Raw genomic sequence first — 24,085 nt, 5'->3', positions numbered from 1 at the left:
AGATGCGAGTTTAAAGTGCTCTGCTTATAAAGAGTTTTTAGGATTTCTTTCTTTGTAACTTGACAAGATGGTTTGCTCATGTCAATAGTCTTTTGATCACTGAAAAGATACTGAAATAAAAAATATCTGTACTTTCAGCCTTTTGATCCAACTCCCTTAAGTATTGTTACCACGGAAATATACAAGATTATTATAACTTTTTCACTTGCCAAGTTTGTGGGTGTAATCAAGAGTGCTTTGGAGACTGGGGCCACTTTTGGCATGGTGTGGGCAGGACCTGGAGGTGCTCTGAAGCACTGCCTTGCTGTGCTGCTCTAGTCTACCAGTGACATTCGCTTCTCTGCTCTTTCCAACTTGGGGCAGACTCTTAGAATTGGCATTTTCAGGGAGAAATCTGTTTGCTTTTAAAAGCTGAGCTCAGAAAGCCCCTCCAGAGGAGGCTGGGGGATACTTCTTTGACAGAGGTCCAGCGTTTGTGTCAGTGAATGATAATGGTGAGCTGCATCCTCACTGCTCCTGCAGATCAGAGACCTTCTCTGCATTTTGTGTTTCGATTCTCAAGGTGCATTGCATCTTTGTAAGGAAAGTTTGCTGTCAGTTATTGACTTTCACACTACTGGAGAGGGTTTTATGCTAAACCTGCTACTTTCTCCTCTTACTGAATTAGTGGGGTTTTTTTGAGTGCATATCTGCATGTTAACAGTGTAATGTTTTCTCACGGCAGGAGAGTAATTTCCTAATTCATTTGTACTGCTGAACGTTCTTCACTCTAGTTACAAAAGAAATACAATGGGGTTTAGATTTTTTGTTCTTAAATGCCCTGTAAACCTTGAATTAGAAAAAATAAAGCTGTGAATATGTATAGGCTTATCCTCTCCTAAATATCTCTGTAAACCCTGATCACAAGAACTGTAGGGAATATTTTCTGTAGAACTGAAATTTAGCAGAGAAAGAAAGTAATTTAGCAGAGAAAGAGTCTGGCTCTGTGTATGTGAGTGTATATATATGTGTGTGTATATATATATAAACACTAGTGATTCTAAATTTGTTTAAATGAATTACTTGTTTTACATGAATTATAATCTACATTTTGGAGCAAACACACTTTATGTGTGATTTTGCTTTGTGTATAACAATTAGAAGCAGCTTAAGCATTGGATCAAAAAGGATCAGGTGTAGAACTTAAAAATGGAAGGTTTCTCTGAGGAATGGTATACCTAGATTTGTGGTTTTCCCCATATATATTTCAAGAGGAAAATAATATCTTAAAACTCTAAAAGAAGTAGATAAGGAATAAGAGAGCCTCTGGAAACACAGGTTGAAATTCCCATTGAAACTAGTAGGAGTTTTTAAAATTTCACCGTAATGATTTTTAGATTCTTTTTTATTTTAAAAAGTGACCTGTTTACTACTAACCCAAAGCACTCACTGCATAGCTTCTGTCCTGCTAAAATTCAGATTTGCAAGTCTATAAACCAAAAGGAGAACTGTAGGAAAGTAAAACTGTGTTTTTGAGTAAGAAAGTAACTTGAGATCTTTACACATCATGCTCTTGCTTGTTATTCTCGGTAGCAGAAGTGACTGAGCTGGAGTTGTTATGATCCATAGCAATTTGTAAGGAGGAGGGAATCAAGGAGAGAAACTAGTGCACTTAGAAAATGCCTTGATAAGGGATGTGATACAAATGACTAGAATGAATTTGCAACACAGCACACTCAATGCTGCTGTTTCTCTTTAAAGGGGATTTAAAAAAAAAATCTACTGTTGGCTAGATGGAAGGCACTAATTCTTACTAGTGAGAAAGTAAACCCAGGATTTAAGCAAATTTCTACCACAGTCGCACCCGAGCAGATGACAATGAATATTTTCTTTTTGTTTTGCTCTGCTTATTTCTGGAAAACAAGAAAACATAAAGAAACGCATTAAGATCTAGAATTGCAAAACAGGGAAATGAAATCAGTTTGTCACAGAAGATTTTTTTTATTGACATCTTTAGTTTGTTTTGATGTCTGTAATTAAATCACTAATTATGTGTTTCTGTTGCAGTGGTCATGCTTTTATTACATAATTGCTACAAGTTTTTCTCTCACCACTAACAATATTTGTTTAACCTTAGTGCAGGCTAGTTACATACTTCATAATGTAAAAGCTTAGAAACAGAGTTATTGACTGTTGTGATTAACTAAATCAGAGGGGTTCAAAGTTCTTTGCCATAAATTAAATATGTTATGTGGCAAAGGATCAAAGATAATTAAAGGATGAAGCAACTGCAGTCATTAAACAATAAACACTATTTCATCACCGTTTGAAGAAAATAAAACAAAAAGAAGGCTGGAAAACTGATGGCTTTTTAAAGGAGGGGAAAAAAGTTTAGCCCAGGGTAATAAAACAATTTAGAAGAATAATTTGTACTTCGGTCCTTTAAGCTTGCTTCTGTGTTTCCTCAAAAAGCATTTGATTAGGTGGGATGCAATTCAGTCACCTTCTCTTTTATTTTTTTTCCCTTTTGAGTTTAGGCATAATTTTTGTCAGTATATTTCAATGTATTCATTAATTTTTCTCATTTGTTTATTTTATGCAAACCATAAGAGACATTTTTTCCTCAGTGAAGATTGCCTCTTTATTTTATTTTGAAATATTTGTATATTTATTTCATTAAATGAGATAATGCTTTTTCTTATTAACATAATTTCCAGTACATTAAACATATTTCTCCACAGACAGAAGAGAGGAATCAGATTAAATGACAGTTAAATCACTTGCAGCAATTTCAACTGTTAAAAGAAATAAGTGTCTCTGTTTTCTTTGTGATCACGAGATGTGCTGTAAAGGGAAATGAAATACTAAAGAAAGGAGGGAAAACATAAAGAAATAATGACTGACTTATTGCAGTAATACCACTGAGAGAAGAAAAACTCACTACAAATAAAAGGAAAAATAATATAGTGGTTTTGAGAGTTACCAAAATTCATTTCTTATTGATGAGATCAGTGCAAGCCTAATACTAAGTAAACTGCAGGAGAAAAAAAAATGCACACCAAAACCCAAACAATGCCATAAACTATGGATGATGGAAGAAGAAATAAATACTATGCATTTGGAGGGCTATTACTATAAATGCCTTTAATTTTTAAATAATTCATTTTTTAAATCATATTTAGAGAGGTGAGGGGAGAAGCAATTACCTCTTGGTAAACTAACCATGCTCCTCTGCTAATGTATTTGCTAAACTAGTTAGGGTTCTCCAAATGCCCATGTGTCCTTACTGCAGATCTGCCTTGTTTCCTTGAGCAGGCATGGGACTACATGAAGGGGAAGATTATCTTTTCATTACCTCTTATTATAAGACATTCCAGAATTATAATAAGAGTAAATGCATTTGTCTTAATTATGTTTTTATTGTGTTTAAAATTTCCAGATTCTGACCCAGCTGCTTTGAAGAGATATTTCTCACAAATGACTAAGCTGCGCATTTTGAAGGTAATGTTCCCATTATTGTTTTGCCCTGAGTCAAGTCTCCGTGCTTTTGGCTGTAAACCAAATATTGTTGACCAAGATTTTTGTGCCGAATCTTGTAGTCCTAAATAAGGACTGGTCCAGCATTTGCCATTTTCCTTGTATTTCTCACTTTCTTATGTGTACTGTGTCAAGTCCTGTGATTTTTCAACTTTAAGATGAGGTTGGAGAAGGGGTTCTCGGGATGGGGGACCCATTTTTAGCTCCCTGCTCAATCTCGGGATTAAGTAAAAATACAATTTTTAAGGGATTTTAATTGTAGTCTCTTTGCTTTTAAATGCCTGACGAGGAAAAGTGATGTCGCCGCGGTATGGCATTCTCTCTTATGTGAAATGGTGCAGGAAAATGAGGTGGAAAATGGCATGGTTGTAAGCTTTTACAGAATTGTTTTCTGGAGCTGGAGAGCAGACTCTGCCTTCCTGCTTGGTGCACTTGCCTGCTGAAGCTGAGCAGGGTATGCTACAGGGTCATTACAAAAGGCTTTTGCACGCTGGGGTTGGTGTCCCTTGTGTCCTCTTTTGAAGTTATATTTGTTGTGCCAAGGGGAGCTGTCAGGGAATGGAGGTGGTAATGGAATTTAGCAGTTGAGGAGACTCTAAGAAATTACAGTGCATGTGAAACATAATTAAAGAAATAAAACCAGAAGCATCTGTCATCATCCTCTGCGGACGTCAACCAAGTGGGGATTGCTCCCGCCAAGCAGAATCACATCTGTGTTACTGTGAAGGTGCACCAGCTGAGCCCTTTCTCACAAATGCTCTAAAGGTTCTTGTGGGCATAGGTTGAGGGTCATTCCAAGTTCTGCCACAAGATCACTGTGTAAGGAAGCTCTGCAAAACAGAGAAAGCTGGTAAGTGAAAATAAATGCATAGAAATATTTCTAATGATGGTGCTTATACTTACAACCTTCATTACCATATTTTTAAAGGGTATAATAATCATTAATGTGTTTATTGTGCCCTTGTGAGTTGGGGCAGTAATGTTATCCTTTATTAGCACACATGGAATTGAAACATAGAGAGCTCAAGTACTTTACTCCAGCTCACTTGGGAAGGCTGCCAGAGACCTGTTCCTGTTTGCTAGGTTCTCTTGCAGGATTTTGACCCATGTTCTTGGCTTTAGGTCCTTGTTCAGGGTGCCTGTGATAGGACATTAGTTGTGCTGGGTTTCCTCTGCAGTCTTTAAAGAAGTAGGGGAAAATTTCTGATCTCTGGGCATTTTCAGTCTTTCCCATTGGTTTTTGAAGGGGGTTGACAAACCCATGCTCCTCTCAAACTGTCTAGAGATAATTTTGTATCTCTCCAGTCTGGACCCTCACTAAGTCCATGATGTTAATTCAGTATTACCATGACATAATAAAACATTTACATTTTTGTCTTTGATGAGGAAGCCCAGTGCAGCTGTAATTAACTTTTGAAGATGTTTCATCATGCTTCCAGGATGCCATGTGTGACCATAATGTAGCTCAACGGGCATCTGACAGTTGTAGCAGAGACAAGCAGATAGTCCCTTGATGAGGTGTGAGGTTAAGCAAACAGATGTCCTCCACTGGATTTTGTTGTGATCCAGTCACCTTCTAAATAGCCATGAAGTTCTTATCACTATGAACAATTGTCTTTTTTGGTCTCAGAGATGTACTGACATGACAACCCAAACCTTATCTGTGTCATTTTCTCTAGGAGTCATTTAACCTGGGCTGTAACTTTGTGAAATAATTGAACACAAGTTTATTTTTACTGATTGTCCATCTACAATTAAAAAACCCGAATACATAATATGTAATGGCACAAACAATGATAGCAGGTTTGAGATTTAGATTTATAAGACTTAGATTTATAAAATTATGTGTAAAAGGCTTAGCTAACTTCTTAAAAATATGTTTTTAAAAGAAGTAGGTGATGAGAAAAATCTCAGAATTTAACAAGTTTCTAGTTTGCATATTACATATTGAGACTGTTTTTCTTCTTGTGACATTGCAAGAAACTAAATCAGTCTTTGACCAAGAGGGTATGATGCTAAAGGTGTTCTTAGAATAACATGATTTAGGTTTTGGAAAACATTGAAGCATGACTACATTGGACTTTTTCTGTTATATAACAGCAGTTTTTCCAATCTGCACTAAATATTACTTTCAGATTTCTCATCTTGCATGATATTGCCTATTTCATGCCTCTGACAAACTGGCTGAAACGGGCTCTTTTTCCTAAATTTGAGATATTTGTGGATAAAGGATTAGTACTTGTGATATATCTGCAGGCTTGCAGATGCACACAAAGTGTTTGGTTCTTGTCAAATGCCCCAGCAAAGGTCTGAGAGTTCAGAAGGGGATTTGAGAGCATTGGATTCCTCTTTTTGCGCTTGGATCAGTAGGTTTAATATTTGGAGTGTGGTTTTTTTTCTTGTTCCATTTTTTCAATTAGTATTTTGTCTGTGTGCACTATTCTGTATGTCATACAGCAGTATTTTGAAATCAGTGAGCAAGTTTGGTTATTGATAGGAGTTCTAAAATTCACATGTATCTTCCTGATGTTACTAAGCTCTGATGTGGAGAAGCCTGTGGTGGCTGTGTGTCATTCCACAATGTACCTCCTTTTTCTGGAGAAAAGAGTGTGCACTAAGTTTGTGAGAACATTTAAGTGCTCAAGGGTAGCTTGGGAATTGGTGCTTCTCTTGGCAGTTTTTGAAACCGAGTGAGGCTTCATTCTTGGATTTAGTGGTTGGATTTTTGTTTGACACAATAGGAATGGCAAAATGAGACAGAAAAATATGTTTGATTCCTTTGCTCTTCAGAGATCTTAAAAAACAGAATGTCTCTAATCCAGTCACTCTGGTATATGTCTAACTTGATTATTCCTCTGTTTTTGAAACACGATGCAGCTGGACAGTTTCTTCACTGAAATGCACTGGAGAAGTACAGAGATGCAAACAGAAGTTTGTGAAAGTCAGACTCTGTATTCACTCTCTCTGCATTTGTTGATTTTTGTAACTGGTGCAGTTGCTTATGTCTATGTGCTATATATGTGTGGTGTGGGGTTGGTACTGCACCTTTCCCTAACTGATGAGTAGAGCTGTTTATTCACCTCAGCTCTAAGTCATATCAAGGAGAGGATTTTTAACTTGTTATTTTGTTTTGGTGATTTCTGTTTTTGTTTTTTTTCTGTGATTATCAGTTTGCTCTAATTTTCATCTCATTTCTGAAATAAAATTCAATGCGAATGTTCTAGCCTCCTCTGAAGACATTCAGTTTACTCCTTTCCTGATTGTACTTCACATCTAGTCTAGTTTCCTAAGGAGGTGGAGTTCAACCCATTGGGTCTGTTCATCTTCTCCCTGCAGTGACTTTAGCCTTTGTGAACGTTTCAAAGTAGTTACATTTTATGAGTTGCGTTAATTACTTGTGTCTGGATATGGGACAGATACCTCAGAAGTACCTTGCTGAGGAAAAGCTGGACAGGACTCATTTGATATGATTTCTCTCCTTTGGCAGCAGCCTGCTGCCCAGGAAATGTGTGTAGCTCGAGACAAACCACAGCATTTGTTGCCGTCCTTTACATGGTACAAAGGAAGTGAGGTGGTATGGGAAGACAAAAAGTGATCATGAAAAAACAAGTTTCAATAGTTCCGTTGGTTTGTGCAATGGACTATTGTTTCTTTTTATGGAAATCCAAGTGGAAAAAGTGGCTTAGATGGGGGGAAAAAATCTACTTAATGTTTCTCGTGGTATTTCCAGCAAATAAATGTGAATATAATAAAACGGTTGTGTTTCTTGAAAAATATTTGGTTAAATTTAGCTGTTTTCTGCTTACAAAGGGGAGAGAGTGATAATAAATATCATTTGAAAATAGAAGTGTCCTTGGTTTCCTGTTTTCAGTAGGCTTAAGATAATTCATTTGTTCTACTTGTAGTTTGTCTATTGATGCATCATCTCTTCCAAAACTGTCTGAGGGCCATCTTAGGCAGAGTTTCCTACAGTTATTTTTTGCACTATTGTTAAATAGTATTATACAGTGTGTTGCTTTTTCAGTTTATTGTCTGGGATCAGCAGATAGTTTTCCACTGTGGCATATTTGTGTGTTTGTCACTTTTATGGTTTATATACTAGCATATGGCCAGAAGGACACACTTTTTTCCTCAATTTTCTTCTGTAGCTTTGTTTAGCGCTCAGTGCTTTGAGATATCAACAATTTGTAGAAATCAAATTCCTGGAATATAATCAGTTTTCTTAAAAAAAATGAAGAAAAGTTTGGATGATACAGTTCATGTGGATTAGTGAGTGTTCTGTGAATGGCTTTTATTTTACTACCTAGGGCTATATAGAGGGGAAAAAAAGCAAACGCCTATTTATATTTCAACTTCTCAGTTTAGTCATTTGGTCTCAGATACCTCAGCATGCCACTTGCACAGACACTAGTGCCTTTTCTGAAGCAAGCAGAGCTCTTTTCATAGGCAAAAATATGCCTGCATGGATATCATTGCATGACAAGGACCATATGTTTGCATTTGTTGTATATGTAACCCCAAACCAGGCAGTACCAGGACCACATGTTGTCTAACCACTACTTTATTGCAGTTGATGTAAAATTGACAGGAGATTTTTTTTTCCTACAGTGTTGACAGTGTGGTTATTGTTTTGTTTTGAGCTTTTAGATAAGAGAACTTTTCCTTAATTTCTATATGGTGTCAATTCTTAGATGACACTCAGATAAAGAAATTATTTGTATTCTCTGATAAAATAATCAATATAAACTAGACCACAACCACAAAAAGGTTTTCAGTGTGTCCTTCAGTAGTTGGATTATTGCCACACATGACTTGGCTATAACTCAAGGGAAGAGTGTTGATAGCCTGGCTTCTGTATAACAAGGAGTTAAAGTTTTAAGCAAAACAGTCAATTATTTGGATAACTCTGCTTTCTTATCTGTCTAGTTACAAAGTAATGCATATTTTTAGCTCAGCCAGTATGCAGTAACCAAAGATCAGTAATCAGTTTGAGATTTTGTACAGTAGGTGTTTTACTCTAAATCTGCTGTGTTGGCTTCTTCTGGATTTTCCATTTGTTACAAGTTGCTGTGCACCATGTGACCCTCTATGTAAAGCCTGCTGAAAACTAAATGCTAATTTTCTTTAGTTTCTTTGGTTAGTTAAGTACTTTCAAGAATACCAACTGTGATTTGAGGTAAAGGATCCCTGCAGCAATTAGGATTCATTTACTACTGGAGCATTTTATTAATTACACGTTTGTAACCACATGGATAGTCACAAAACCAATCGCACATGTCTGTATTTAGAGATTTGTAGAGAGAAGATTTAACGTAAACATAGAAATGTTAAACTACTCATCTGTAGCCTGCAAAGAAGATAACAAGAAGGATTCCGTTCTCTGTATGATTTGTGAACAATGCTAAGTAGATATTCATCATTAATATATAATAACTGTTGCTTTTGGCAGTTCACTTTTCATTTAATTTGATAATGTGTCCAGTAAATGAAGTGGTACAGGCTGCAGTGTTTTACCATCACAATTGCATATTTTCAATCATTGTTAAATGAAGGCAGCTCAAGGCAAAGCTTTAACCCCCACTAGTTTTGTATGTGATAAAAAGAGAAGGCGCTATCAATCTTTATTGTCTGTCTCGCTTACTGTAATTGCATTCAATAGTCCACTGATTCTGTTGTCTGTGCTAATGTCAGGAACAGTGAAGAGCCAGATGCTCAGACTAGATCATATGCATCCAGTGGCCACTTTGATAAGTTGGCAGCAAGTCTCTGGGTTCGATGATAAATTGTTAACGCTACAGATTATGAGCAGCTGAACGCTAGGAGTGTATACAGAGAAACTTCTTACCTTGTTTTAAATCTGGCATTATGATGCTAGCTAAAGGGCATGCCATGTATTATTCAAATGCATCTTGCATTGGAAATGTGCCAATGAGTCATTGTATCCCCATGAACAATAAAACAACAACAACAACAAAAACACCAAAACAGTCTCAGAGTGATTTGAACATGACATTAATAGTCCTTAGAGTGTAAAAAAAAAAAAAGTATTTCAAAATAATCTCTAATACTTAACGATTATGGGGTTCAACAAGAGAGCTTTTGAAAGACTGTGTTCCATCCTTGAATCCATCTCGCAAGTTGCTTTTTCTTTGAAGTTTTTTTGTTTAATTTGAAGTAGTAGCTGGAATGTTTTAGAGAGAGGGATATTTGTGAGGAACTAAAAAAGTAAATAAGGGGATGACAAAGTAAGTTATTTGCTTTCTACATGTTCCTTACACCTTTACTCTTTGTCCCGTATTGAAGGTCCTTCACAGGTGATGTTTAAAGCTGTTTAGTGAGTGGCATCTTTTGGACAAGTTGCTGTGAAAGGAGGTGTAAAAAGACTCAGAAGCTTCATCTTCACCCAGTTCATATCATTTGTTCAAAAAATGATCCCATTTTATTTTTCATGATAGATTTAGATGCCCTTGTGGATGGTAGTTCTATCAGGATATGTATGCCTGGCACCATGTCACTTGTGGCTTTTAGCTACAGTACTTCTGACAGTATGGACATGAGGTCTAGTGTTGTGTTGTACAGCGTATCAACTTTATTGTGGTACTTGGCTGTGTGTATTTCAGTGAATTGTTAGCTTTAAGGTCATAGCCATGTTGTGTTGAGCACAGCTACGTCTGAAAGACAGAATAAAAATGCTTGATTCATGGGCATGTATTGCGTATCTGCAATATGTACCTGCCTGCTTGGTATCCTGTGCCTGGAGACCCCTTCTAGTACATGGCATTTTAGTCTTTTTTCAGTCTTTTTTAGAAGTGCCTGGCAGGGGGACTGTGTTGTGCACTTTCTGTGTTACTGTCCCTGTGCTCAGAGCACTCCTGCAGGCAGGATGTGCAGGGTGTTTCTCATCTCTGCTGTAAAGGCTGGTTCAAGGGTGCTCAAGGTGAGAGTAAATGCCTTCCCACTGATAGGTCTTGGTGGAGAGCTCTTGGCATTTGAGCTTTTGGGACAAAGAAACATCACTGTTTTCTCTTAAACTTTAAATGAGCAATTAATGTTAGCTTTCAAAAGGCCAACTGAGATACTGTAGCTAAGAATTGGGATCTGAATATCTTCTAGTCCAGGCTGGAGACTTTCCTGCACCCTTGAATTGGATGCTGCATCTCCTGATAGGCACAGGAGTAAAGTTGTCCTTCTCTTCATGGCGTCTTTTGGATGCTTTTGGCAGTTGACTGCTGCAAGTTCTATCTAGGTACATCAGCCTCCCCCTGTGCAGTGTAGCCATGTGATAAATAACCTCTGGTAAAGCTGGCCTTGACTGAGGAGAGGAACAGAACACTGTAGACTATATGTGCAAATATTGGTTTTCATATATCAGGTCTATCTTATGAAATCAAATTGCATTGTATTTGGAAATGTGTAATGAACTTTGTGCTACTTAATGCTGCTATTTGCAATCTTATGTGTATGTAGAAGAGTCATTATTTGAGGGAGTTTGGAAAGCTGAAATTAGTTTGTTAAATTCATGATACCTACTGTTGCTTTTTTTCCTTTGCATTTTGTTCAAATTAATTAAAGTGCACAGATGTTCAATTAAAGTTTAAAAAATCCATGGCTACAGCTGTTTTGAGCAGCATTGTTGAGATTTAACATCTAATAATGCTTCTCTCTTGGAAGAAATTCGATTAATGACTCTGCTAAATAATTTTACATTGATAAATGAAAGGAAATGTGGAGTAAACTAAAAGATGTAGGTTGTCTGCTTCATTTATTAATTAGAATAACAGAGTAGCCCATAAGATACCAAAATATAAGATCTGCTTTTCATTTTCTTACACTAACATTTGGAAGAACTCTGCTTCCTAGGCAAAACATATTGATTTAGCTGGAAATTATTGATACCTCTCTTGCAATTCACAGAGAGGTAACTTGAAATAGCTGCCATGGAAAAATTATCTACTAACTCCATACTGGGATTTTGAATTCTTGCAGTACTGCTTTGTAATGTGGAACAATAGCAGCATCTTGCATATGATCCATGGTCACTGCTAATAGCGTTGAGGACTGTAATATAGATTCTTATATTCTAATATAAAGAAAGAGATTTTAAGATAATATGGAAGAAATAAGATAATAACAACTACAGCAGAGATGCTGCTGGACCAGGTATCATTTGGGTGGTGGTTGTGTTTCTTAAGGAAGATCCTCAGATGCAGACAGTGAAAATAAGTTATATGTGAGGACCAAATGATATTTGCTGTTGTGTTTACAGTCTGTGTGCATTCTGTGGGGTGCTCTCTAGTTTCCAAGAAGAATTTACTGAATCACACGAATTCATGTAGTGTGAAGAGTAAAATACAGAGGAGGAATTTAATACTTATTAGAACTATCACACTGTTTCTCTGGTAGGCCAGCTGGTATAATCTTGTGGGTCTGACGGAGGCCAAGTTTGCACCCCCACAATGAAGTCGGCAATAATCCTTCTTTTTCACTTCAGCACAGAGGCTTTTATTCTTATTTTCTTGTTGATATTGATATTACTAAGCATTAGTTAATGACACGGAAGTGATTAAGTGTACCATGACTTAGGTGCTGTCCTCAAAGATGTCCATCATATGCTTCAAATATCTAGGCAGTATGTTTAGTTCTTATCTGCTGCACACAAATAAAGACATTTTATGATGAAGAAAGTTACTAGTAAGATCTTGTTCCCTGAAGTGAAACTGGACTTTGTGCTGATGTTTTCTGTGTTAGGCCAGAGCTTCAGCTACTAAATTAGAGCAGCATCTCCACTGGAGCTAGAAAAAGTGGGCTCGCTTGTGCTTTTTTCTGTACAAGTTAAACAACTCCTGTCTCCCTGATTTTTTTGGCTCCAAGTTTCTAGAAAATTACTTAGTGATATTGCACAGAGTGTGAGTCTAAATTTGTGAGTTTACTTGAAGATTAAATATTCTATTCAGTGCCTGTGGGTATGGATATGCACCAAGATACATGCACTAAAGACATGATAGCACGTCCGAATATTTTATTGGAGCTGTTGCATATTTGGACCAGGTTCTTTGAACACTGGTAACATCTGCCTTTGTTCAGAGGCAAATTGGCTGGATGTAACAAGATCTGAAAGCCTTTATTTTTCTACTGTATTCTATAAGTATTCTACTTATTTTTCCTACATGTATTTTTGCACTTATGGACTTTCAAAAGGGTCACCTTTGCTGAGAGCAGCAGCGTGACCTCTGGCCCTGTACCGCCATCTCTGTAATGCCATCAGGAGGCCTGAGGAGAGGTTGAGCGCCCCATCCTGGAGGGATTAGGAGCTGTAGAGGTATTTTACAGCTCTCAGCAGACTTCACTAGTGCTGCACTTGGCCCTAAAGGAAAGCCTTACTACTTAAAAATAGGTCTTTCTTTAGAAATAGCGTAACACTGTGGTGGGGATACTTGACAGTTAAAAGCCAACAGCATACAAAAAAGGAACAACAGTGAATGATTCTTTTGGGGCCATTGTTTTTATCCTAAACTCCTTGCCGTTAAACCAAAACTAAGGATAGTTCATTGGAGGAATATACTTTAAAGCTCACTCAAAAGTTTAGTACCGATTTGACATGTAGTTTTGTACTTCTGGTAGAGCTGTATTATTTGTAGCATAGTAGCACAACAATCCCATTACTTGTGCATGCAAGAATGGGTTTTTGTCTTCATTTTCAGTTCTAAGATAACTTTTAAAGCAATAATCACACCTGTATCTTTAAAGTGATGTGGCTTCGTGGAATATTTTTTTAATTAATGTTATTTCTGGATGATCTACTAGACATTAGTTCAGTTAGAAGACTTCTGCTATTATTTGTGGTTTCTGAAAGTTCTGTCAGAGCAGTATATAAGAGATAGGAACTTATTTTTGTCTGGGGCCAAAAATGGAATTTGTATCTGAAAAATATTGTCTCTCTGTTTTTGCAGCTGCAAATATTTGGGAGTAAATGTAATGGCTAGACCTGTTGCTTCTACAATGGTATGATATTCAGAAGTATGGCACCTAGGTCTGAAACCATTGACTCTAAAGAAGAAAAGTCTGGCCTGTGACTCAAAACCTGAATTTCAGAAGCAAGCATTTGAAATCAAAATTTCTCGGAGGTAAATTTTGAAGTAAATTGTTTCAAATTGAGAAACCAAGCCCATTTTATTTGAAAGGACAAAGAAAAGCCCCTTAATGCAGCCATAGATGGAATGTGAAATTAAATTTCCTACCTAGGACTAGTTTGAGGAAGCTGAGAAGAATTTCTGAAACATTTCATAGGTATTTAATTTGAATTTTCTCCAGAAAAAGTTTTGGCATACGATTTGCCTCAGTTGGTGGTGTATCACTCTAGTTAAACTTCTGTTAATTGTGGGGCAGGAGCCCCAGTTCATTGCCTTTTGAAGTCTACAGAAGCTTTGCAGTTAAATCAGTAGATCTAGAATCATATCTAATGAAGTCTTAGTATATTTTTTTTTGTCTTTAATTAAAATAGCCTTTTGTTCAATGCTTTTAAAGCAACGTAATAGCAGGGGGGATCAAGTTCTGTCATGGGAGCTCGGCGCTGATTTCTTACTTGTGTAGTAATTTCTGCTTGTGTTAAGCTGAACATAGTAGACTATGCTCTTCTGATTAGATGAAAATCTTCACCTTTGAAAGGAGACTACTGACTGTGCAAAATTAAAGTTATCAGAGAGAGAGACTTTAAACTTTTCCCTTCTTACTTCTCATATGGGTTATATTAGTAGTGATCTGGGCAGATATAAAAAACCCCTTGCTGATGCTTTTTATGTGTTTTACAGTGTTTGTAGAATTGGTTTGAGTTCTGTATAGAGTATGGAGTGTAAAATTTCTTGGGTTTAGTGGATTTCTGTGTAATAATTTAAAATATCTGCATGCCAAGAAACTGGTCAGATTACTCCAGTAAAGTACCTTTTCAGTGGGAGTTTTGGCAGAAAGATCAGCATTTTTAACATGTGTTGTAAATTCTTAATTTGGGTTGCCCCGGAATTCAAAAGGAATATTTGTGTGTTCCTAGAAGCCTTGTCAGCAAGTTGTTTAGTGAGAAGGATTTCAGTATGTATGTAAGGTCTGGAAAGAAGGTATATGAAAAGCAGCAGCAAATACTTCCCTGAGCATTTGTGAGGTGAAGTCTACCATCATTGCTGGGTATCTGCACAGATGTTAAATGGCTGTCATAAAAGAAAAAAAATTAGAAACGTTCAGGTGTAGAAAATTATTCAAATTATGTAAATATTCAGACGTTAGATATAAAAATAAGAAGATGCCACCTTGTGGTAAGAAAGACGTTTTAGTGTAGCCAGAAAACCTTTGGGTGAATAGGATACACATCTGAAAGCTGGCAAATTGCTTTTTTGTAGATTATTTTTTAAGCATGTAAACTGAAATTTTGGTTATATGACCAAACTTCCCCTTTCCCATGTGTTCTCTTCCTCCTTACAAAGGAGGAAGGGTATTTACAGGACTGTTGAAGAAAAAAGCTGAATATTTTCAAAGCTTCTTATTTCTGTGTATTTTCAAAGCTACTTGCTGTTATCCCAGAAAACTGGAGCTGGGAGGAGGGACACACCTTTAGCCTGGGCAGCGGTCTTGGAGCTGAGCCTTCTTTTTGTAGTTACTGCTTTGTGGTTAATGCTGTGTATATAGGCTGAGACAGCAGAGTAAAACATCTCTATTTTATGCTCAGCACTTAGACTGACTCTTGTTTGATCTGTAGCCAAGACTTATTTATGGAAAAATAAAGGTTTTAAAAGGTAACATCTCTAAATTTATCTTAGCAGACAGACATGTCTGCTACCTGTTATGTTATGCCATTCTTTATAATGGCTTGTAAAAAGTTCGTGTTTGCTTTTGCACCTATTCAAACTTAATTTGCAATTATAAGGTGAATTGTGTATCCTGACAACATCATCTTTCTCACCAGCATGCTGTTCTTTAAATGTTTGTTTAGATTAAAAAAGAAAAACAAAACAAAAAAACCCCCTCCAAACGTTATGCTTTCTCTTTTTATTCTGTGTTCTATTTTCTGTGATTTAAATAATCTACTGTATCTGCAACATACTTAGTGAGACCACAGTATAACTGCTGTCATGTACATGACAACAAACTACTGTTGTCTCACTGTTTAGGTCTCTCTATTTTACACACTGATGGTTAGGAAAAAACTACAGAAAAAAAAAATAATTGGAAAATCTTCCAGTCTTAAATTTTGCGTGTGCACACACACACATGCTCCCTAACAGCAGGGGATGTCTACCCTGTGCAGGCACTTCTGTGCATATTGATGCTGAATTTATATAATAATAATAATAAAAAAGGGGATAGCAATTTTTCCCCAATTTGAAGAAGTATTGTGCTTGTAATTAAAACATACTTTCTCTTAACATAATTTATTTCCTTGCATAATGTAATTTGACAGAGTATTATAAATGTATATCTCTATGCTTCGTGACCCCATTATGAGGACAATTTTTCCACAGTAATTCATTTGTGTTCTGTTTCTTCTTGCTTTCTGATTACACAATCAGTATTGAATTGTGCAACCAACATCCTGATTAAAATGAGACAAAAAACCTATATGGCTTAGCTCACTGAATATCTCTTCTTGTTCCCCTAAAGACAATGGCAAAATTCTTATTTGTTGGAGAAGAAAAAGTTATTAAAATGGTTTGCAAATGGAAGAGTAGAAGGTGGAGCTCCAGCTTCCCCATGGGAGGAAGGCAGGGCAGGAAGTATCAGCCACAAACACAATTTGGAGAGATATTGCAGGAAGAAAAGAGAACCACTGTAAAGTTGAGATTGACAAGACAGATTTGGGAAAAGGTTTCTCATTTTTCTCCAGATTTTAGAGTTGCAGGAAGGTAACTGTTTTTCACAGCAACAAGTATTTATTTAGTTAACAGAAAAGAGCTTAAAAAAAAAAGAGAGATTTTGATGCAGGAGTCATAGTGCTACTGGGTGCCAAGAAAAATTGATTTTGATTTTTATCTCACCACCAGGCCTGGAAGTCTGAACAGCCTCACTGGTGAGTGGCTGCTGTGGGCTTTACCTACACTAAACGGTTTACAGCTGCTGTGTTTTTAGACTAACTCAAAGTATACTTGAAAAATAATACAAGAAAACCTGTTCAGCCACTTGAGCAGGGTTAGTGTGGAATAATTTTTGTGGTTAGAATTAAACACACAATCTGGTAAATGGTAGGATTAGTTTGTCTACACTGTACATATTTTTGTTTGCCTTTTAATTTCCTTTGTTTCTTTTTTGTTCATTCTACAGATTGGTTTGTGACTAATGTGATATTTGATTATTGATTGGCTGCTAGTTGGAAAAGGAAAATTTGGATTAATTTCTTGAGAATATTAACAAAATGAAAGCTGAGTGCATCAGCATTCATATTTGTAGTGTTCAGTTGATCTTGGGAATAATCAGCTAAAGAATTAGATCTTAATGCTTGAGACTTGAACATACGCAGAAAAACTGAGAAACTGAGTTGCAGCTTTGCTTGCTGCACTCTGGCACCTTTACTTTATTGATTCATTTTGTCATTTGAGAATGTGGTTAGATGGATCATGGGCTGCTCACAAGCAACAACAGTAAATTAATCAAACATATTAGAAAATGGTGTCCCACAAATCTTAGCAGTGGGCCATGTTCAGTAAAATGCTGATAAATAGAAATTGTTATTTCTTAAAAAAATTAATTAGAGTGGAAGTTTGGCCTCATGGCCCGTGCTTAGGTCTGGGAGCTGTGAGTTCCTAATTTTAATACCCTGGCTTTTTTTCCTACCTTCTTTATTGTAACACATATAGTTTTCTATTACCTCCTCTTACTTTCCATACTTCCTTTTTACTACAGTGGGTCCTACTCAAGATGTTAAAACTGGAAGTAGTTATAGCCAGTACTGGTTGGAAAATGGAAAACATGTCTTATGGAACGTTTCTGACCAATTCTAATTATTGCCATTAATGTGTCACTGAAAAATTTTAAACAGAATTTCTTTGCAAGGTATGACCTGCTCTTTGAAAGTGGGGGAAAATACTTAATTTTAATCACCTTCATCTCAAGAGCTGTAATTGAGGTTATGAAGTTATAGTGGATTAACAGGTTAGTGGTTTTTTTCTTTTTTTTTTCAATATGGTAAAAAAATCACCGAGTTTCTTATAAAAACTTTACTAAGTGCTCAACCTTTGAACACAAATGCAAAATCAAATGTTTTAAGTTAGGGCCATAAGCTTCACATTAGAAATTAATCATGAGATGTTTTGGTGATAAAATCTCTCTCATTTGAAAATGTAATTTATTAACCAGCACAATATCTATTTCAGGGCATTATTCAAGCTCCAATAAAGGTTTTCATAATGTTATAATAATGTGGCAATATTAAGCCTTGTGTGAAAGGAAAGCATGCTTTTCTCTTGCCTCACAGTCTTACCTTCTTTTTGTCCCCTCTGGGATGCAAAGCCAGAAAACGCAAGGACATGACCAGATATTTGCTGGCATAAGAGAGAAGTCACAACTGATCTTGAGATTGACAGGGTTATTGGTGGGGCAGGGAGACTCTGGTCCCTTGTAGCTGGCTGTTGGCCATGGCTACTTCTGTTTCTGCTGTGGATGTGCAAGAGACATAGGACTCTGATGGGTGAGTAGTCATTCCCCAAAGACCTCTGTGCTGTCCTATGGATGCTGCATAGGACTGTGCATCATGTTAGGGACCTGCCTGCATAGTAAAAGGTCTAAGGAAGGCTTTGTGGTCAAGTGGATCCCATCTCTTACTGCTTCTCCTCCATTTTGTCCAACTTTGCACCGCTCTTGGCTCTCCCCCACACATACAGTGGTGGAAAAGAATACACGTAGCCTGTCTGATCAAAATGGACTGAAACAGATGGAAGTCTTGGGATCGTACTATGTTTTCTCTTTCTGTGCTTGATAAAATAGTCAGTAAAATGCTAGCAAAGTATTAGTCTGGAGAAAAATACTTGCAATTCCCGTCGCATTTGCTTCATTTTCTTTAGGTTGTAAAAATAATTTAATATGACTCTAAGATGTTGATTCTGGGAAGCCTCATAGAAAGGCAAGAAGTATGTGACAGCGCTTGAACTGTGCTATTTTGTCTGTGCTGTAATTATTTTCATTTATGAAATTCTAAATTCTAAATTCTGTTTTAAATATTGAATATTTCTGGTGAAATGACAGCTTGTGCTAGCTTTAGGATATGCCTGCTTGGTAATTATTCATGAGAAGAACAGCTGAAAACAAAACTAGTTATACACCTTGGCAAGTCACAGTGATTTTAATTCTGTGAAATTTCCCTATGGCCATGTGACTTTATTCTAAAGTACTCTAACAGTGCAGATGTCCAGAATGCCGTAGCTGTTACAAATGTTATTCCTGTATTGAAAGTTTTGAATCATCAGTGCTTCAGGAAAAGGAAGGAGGTGGGGGGAAAAACACACCAAAAAAAAAAGAGAGAAGAAGAAAAAAGACTGATGATACTCTGTGTGTTTTGGATATTTGTCACATACTTCATTATGTGCAGCTATCATACATTACTGGAACACAGATATATCATGAGGAATATATCTCAATGCATGTTCAGAGCGTATAATGGAATGTACAATGCCTGGAAGAATGCATTACTTGAAATGTCCTAAGTATTTTGAAATATCTTGTTTAAGCTATGATACAATAGGCAGCATCAGCACTGACATTTCTGGAAGTTTGAAAGTAAGATAATTTCTGTGTAACACTGGATGAAGTATTGAAGTGCTTCAGATTTAGCTAAAAATAAAACATTTCTCTACTTTCGCCTTTTCTTTTTCTTCTCCATATGGCTCCTGAAACATTCCTTCATTTAAATAGGTTTTAGAGCTCTTTCCTTATAGTTCCTAAAGCATTCATTGCTTCTGAGAAAAAAAAACCCCACATTTTAGCATGTGCTATTTTTGTTATTCTAATTAGAAAAAAACAGCTGGTCCTGCACAGCTCTGAGTGTAGTCTTTTTCAACACATTGTTCAGATTTTTTCCTCTTTTTTTCTGTCAAGCTACAGGCTACCACCTCTTCTCATCCCACATGAGCCAGCCCCCAAAACACCTGCATGTGCAGCCTTAAGTGTCACATCTGCCAGGGAACACAAAGAAAATATTTTATTGGTCACAGGACACGTACATCAAATTATTTGTATTAGGAATATATATATTCACAAGTAACTGGAAGTGACACCGGGCTAATGGCCAGTAGCTTCATTTTCCATTCAGAGGTATTTTTTAGTGTCTTTAGCGTGCATTCTTTCTCATACATATAAACCAACTTAACTGCTTTCATTTAAAAAAAAAAAAAAGAGAGATAATCAGCCCTCACTTAGGATTTTGATATCTGTAAACGTGTGTGCCTACAAATAACCATTGAAGCTGATCAAAGTCACACTCTCAGTTGCTATGGTAATGAATCCCCATTTTGTTTACGGATGGGTATGCGCCACATGACAAGAAATGATGTCAGGTGGAAAGCTGAGATAAATGAAATTTGTGGTCTGAAGTTATTAACATATGTTTTGTGTGAGTGTGTGCATGTGTATTAACTAAGAAAAGGAAGATCCAGAAAATTCTGTTCTTTTAAAATGACATGGAAACACAGTGCTTACAACGTAAATCACGGCGTAGTTTATTCCAGTTAGATCAAAGAGCCATGGAGCGGTTGGGGCAATGACGTTTCTGTGGCACATCCAAATCAGTGGAGCTGTTCTTTAATAGTCCTACTTGTTACTTCATTTCTTGTCCATTTCTTCCTCCTGTCTGCAATTCAGTTGGTTGATTAGATTGCTTTCACAACTCTCCCTAACTTTACAGATGTGTGTCTTGTCTGAATGGAAAGTCAGAATTTGGTTCTAGCTGAAAGTTAAAAAAAAGTCATTACATTTATTTACAAATTATCATACAAATATTATTCTTTTTGGAAAGCAGAATGATTAATACAATAACTATTAACTGCATTTCAAAACAGATGCTATAATACACTGGTAATTTTGAAACACATTTTGAAATCCTAAAAGTATGCAATTAAAGATGAAAATCCACTATCTGTCAATTAGAGTTTACTTCTGTTTACATGGAATTTCCCCTAATGCCAGCATTCTCTGCTGGTTGTTGCAGGAGACTGGCCTTTATGGGTCAGGATCAAATGCAGGTAGGTGTTGAGGAAAATCAAAAGCTTCTAGTCAAAGTAATCATTAAAGGGAATTTGTTTCTATACAAATTTGGGATATGACAGCCTTCTCTTTTGAAGTTTTATATGTATGTGTATGCCTGTACATATGTTTTTAGAGAAAGCGATTGAATGCATTTTCCTAAAAGAGACTGTACCAGCTATTTCACAAACTGTGGATGAGAAGCTGTTTTTATCACCAGTAGTTTTCTCTTTTTGGTCATGTGTTTACAGAAAAAGGATAAGAGAAATGACTCTAGGCAGCTGAGATTTCAATTTCTCTGACTTTCAGTTCCCCTCCTTCTTGTAGCACCTGTCAGGGTACCTGAATGAAATCCCACTTAAGTCAACACATTCAGCAAGTGTGGCATTACAGGATGGTGACCATAAAACAAAAAGCAGAAACCAGGAATTGTGCTTCTGATTCCTGGGGGCATGGAGACTTCATACTGAATTAAGTAACCTGCACATCTTGATAAATTTTCCTTTTTTACAAATTGTGGGCGTTAGTTAAGAGGGTCAACAGAAACGAGCATTTGCAGAAGCTCTCGTACCGTGATCCTGTTGGAGGGACAGGGCAGAGATGAGGAGTTACAGACAAACTTCACCAATGCTTCGGTGTTCAAGCAGACTCAAACAATGCCAATTTTTTCTTTCCCAGAGTTTGGCTTGTGGAGCAAACTCCTATGCAGAATATTAGACTAGAAACATGTTAGAAACACAAAGTATAAGACTAGAGTCAGGGACTGCAGCGGTCTCTTGCTGCAACTATAGCGCAAAAAAAAAAAAAAAAGCAGCGAAGATCCATTGATATTGTCATACATTTATATGTTGTTATTTAATACAGGATCAACACTGAATTTGTTACTTTGAAGGCCACAGACCATTTTTCTGTTTCTTTAGAAATATAATAATCTCTCTAATTCACGTGCCATGTGGTGGTGTCCCACCTAGCAATAGGTGCGTAATTGAGGGCAGAATTTGACCCTTTGATTCTGTAAATCACATATGATCATTACAGAAGAGCTCAGATCTTTAGACGTTGTGTGATTGCCAGCTCACCAGCCACCCTTCCTTTGTCACATTATTTTTTTAGAGTCTGACACTCTAATGAAAGCAATACAAAAGGCTGCCAGAGCCCAGCTCAGAATGCCCAATTTGCTTTGACTGCCATTTTAGAGAGCAAAAGTGCGTTCCATTATTTGTATCGATATTAGGATGAACTTAGAATGGCAGATCTTCTGGACGGGGGCCATACCGTTAGTTTCCTTTGAAGGGCTGTGCACATTTGTTCAGGTTTGTGTCATCACGTAAATAACAATTAAATAGTAGGAAAATTAATGCATTACTGAAGGTGAACTAATAGAGTTCTGTTGGCTTTGCAGAGCACTAGGATTTGAGCATTACTCAATTTTCAGCCCATACACCTAAGCGATAAGATTTCAGAAGGTTTTGTGTATGTCTTTGTGTATAAAAGCTGAGCAAAACCCATTTTCTTTGGCCCAGGCTTCTAGAATAATCCACAGTACATCCAGTTGTACTCATTACCCAGTGTCTGCAGCAAGGAGAGAAAGTGTGCTTTTTGGCACGGTGTTTTGAAAATCTTGAATTTCTTTTCCTTCTGTCTTTCTCTGTTGCAAACTTTTTCTGTCCTCCTCATCTGAGATACTTGGGCAGAATGGGAGCATTAAAGCAAGCTTGTCAAATGTTAACCTGATAAAAAAAAAGCTTGGAAAATCATTTTGTTCCCTGGAGAGAGGCTGTATTATTCTGAGGTGCCCTCTGCTATGTCAAGAGCTAAAGATGCTTCATGAACCACACCTAGGGAAGATGAGTAAGACCCTCCCTTCGAAAAGCTTAGACCTGTTGAGCATCCTTTTCATCATTACAACATACAGTACATTGGAGCATCTCGGATTAATCATCTCTTCCCACAAGTAGAATTTCCTTTTGTTAAGACCTTAGGGAAGCTAAATTTTTCAAAATACACACTGGATGGGACTGAAGGGTTTTTTTTTTTTTATGAATTTCCTTTGGAACCCCATTCACAGAAGCAAACCTCCATGTTTAGACTTAAAAACCAGGCAGCAATGGTTTCAATTCAGAGAAAGAGAGATGCCTTGGTTGTGAGATTCTGTGAAGATCCTGCATTCTCCTGAGTGCTGGAGAAATTTGTGAAACTCATTATCTTCCAGTCCAGCTTTTTAATAGAAATCCCCGACTGTATCAAACTTAGCTCTGTCACCAATGCGTGTAACTAATATTAGAACTCTAAAAATGATCTTGTTAATCATCTTTTCAAAACAATACTTAGATATTCTTAGAGGTGGAGTTTGACTTTTTTTTTTCTGATGGAGTCAATGGAGGCTTCATTTTCTATGTGGGTAGGGCAAGTGCAGATATTGAGCCCCAAGGGATTTCTTCTGAGACGTGACAGTGAGAACATATTGCTGCATGTGAAAAATACTTCTACCATTGTTGTTCAACAGAGATCTTTCTGACTTCAGAACACGTTAAAGAAATATAAAAAACAATCCCCTGCAAAAATCCCCCAACCTATTACTTCTCATTCTAAGAGTTAGCATGGTACAAGAGAATCTAAAATTTCAGTTTTGAAAAGGAACTAATTTTTAGAAAACCAGGTGTGTGGCGCTTAGAAAGAAGTTGGATGCACAGAGTAGATTCATAGATGCAATACAAAGTTAGGCTTCCATATGATTTATTGGGTTCATTTGCTTCCCTGTTCTACTTTCATTCTGGATCTTTCTATTGTTATTCTTCCAAGAGGAATACAGTACAGCAGATTCATCAGAGGCCATTATTTACTGATTCTGTATATTGTTTTCGTAATGGTTGAACTCAGCAATTCATGAACTGATTATTGAGTTTTAGCAAGTGGCTAATGAATCATTGATGCTGGCTCAGGGAGAAACAGATTCCTCATGTTTCTGCAATTCTGCAGGTTTCCTCCAGATTTCACAACTAGTTTCATTCATTTATGTCTTCCCTATCTTCCTCTTCTTGGAATGTTACCATCAAAAAAACCCAAACCCAGTGACCATTGGGTCAGGTGTTTTTCACCAGTAGGTTGGGCACAGCATATTGACCAAAACTAGATTTAAGAAAGAATCAACAAGATTTGCAAATGTTATGAAGTCTCAGGTGAATTAAAATCTATCAATAAGCTTTAAATCCTTATAAATCAGCTACAAGATGTCACTAAAATAATACGCCATTTCAAATGAATGATTTCAATAAGTTAGCAAACCAGAATTGTTGATTAATACAGTATAACATATTCCTTGCTTATTATGGAGTAGTAATGATTTATTCTTAAAGAT

Source organism: Colius striatus, chromosome 2, assembly GCF_028858725.1.
Source record: "Colius striatus isolate bColStr4 chromosome 2, bColStr4.1.hap1, whole genome shotgun sequence".
Classification (NCBI taxonomy): domain Eukaryota; kingdom Metazoa; phylum Chordata; class Aves; order Coliiformes; family Coliidae; genus Colius; species Colius striatus.
Note: the sequence above shows the minus strand (reverse complement) of the source record.